Consider the following 969-nt stretch of genomic DNA (forward strand, 5'->3'; position numbering starts at 1 on the left):
GAGTAGTAGGCCATTTGGTCCGTCAAGCATCCTCTCCCATCAATACATTCATGCCTCATCTCTGGCTAAACTTCACTTTCCTGCACTCTTCATAACCCTTCAATGCATTACTGATTAAAAATTTATGTCCTCCTCAAATTTACTCAATGTCCCAGCATCCATCGCTCTCTGAGGTAGTGAATTTCACAGATTCATGATCCTTTGTTAAAATTCCTCCTTATCACTGTTTTAAATCTGTCACCCCTTAACCTAAAACTATGACCTCTCTCATTCTAGATTGCCCCACATGAGGAAACATCTTTTGTCTGTCTATTTTGTCAATCCTCTTTAGCATGTTGTAAACCTCAATTAGATCTACTGTCATTCTTCTAAGTGCCAGAGAGTAGAGGCCTAAACTACTCAATCTCTCATCATAAGGCAAACCCCTTATCTTGGGAATTAATTCAGTGAATCATCTCTGAATTGCTTCTAATGCAACTACACCTCTCCTCAAGTAAATGGGACCAAAATTGTATACAATACTCCGGGTGTAGTCTTGCTAATGCCTTGTACGGTTACAGCAACACTTCCCTACTTTCATACTCTATTCCTTTACCAATAAATACCAAATTTCCTTTGTACCTGCACAGTAGTTTTCTGTGATCTGTGCACAAGGACTACCAGATCCCTCTGCACTGAAACAGTCTGAAATTTCTCTTAGATCGTAAGTTGCCTTCCTGGTCCTCTGACCAAAATGGATAACTTCATACATATTCACATTAATCATCACCTTTGGCCCATTCACCAAACCCACCCACATCCATCTGTAAATTTATTATTTCTTCATTCTCCATCTATTTTAGTGACATTTGCAAATTTAACTTCATTACTTTGTGTCCCAAATCCAAGACATTAATATAAACAGATAGAGTATAAACATTATACATACGTAGACACACAGGTCAGGGCACCCCCGGGGGTGGGGGGGGA

General features: G+C 39.5%; 1 protein-coding gene across 3 annotated transcripts in view; it reads right to left on the bottom strand.

The window, feature by feature from the left end:
- The window catches only part of asb6 (ankyrin repeat and SOCS box containing 6), an 11,587-nt gene that overhangs the window by 10,374 nt on the left and 244 nt on the right, over positions 1-969 (bottom strand). Inside the window, exon 1 of one of the 3 annotated variants that reach the window (XM_048613784.1) lies at positions 929-969. The exons of 1 other annotated variant lie outside the window; for it this stretch is intronic. The gene's annotated coding sequence lies outside the window, so the exon portion shown is untranslated. Of the gene's footprint in view, positions 1-621; positions 712-928 lie in introns of those variants that run through there. One more of the 3 variants, XM_048613785.1, reaches the window with a different exon arrangement.

Source organism: Rhincodon typus, chromosome 28, assembly GCF_021869965.1.
Source record: "Rhincodon typus isolate 14 chromosome 28, sRhiTyp1.1, whole genome shotgun sequence".
Classification (NCBI taxonomy): domain Eukaryota; kingdom Metazoa; phylum Chordata; class Chondrichthyes; order Orectolobiformes; family Rhincodontidae; genus Rhincodon; species Rhincodon typus.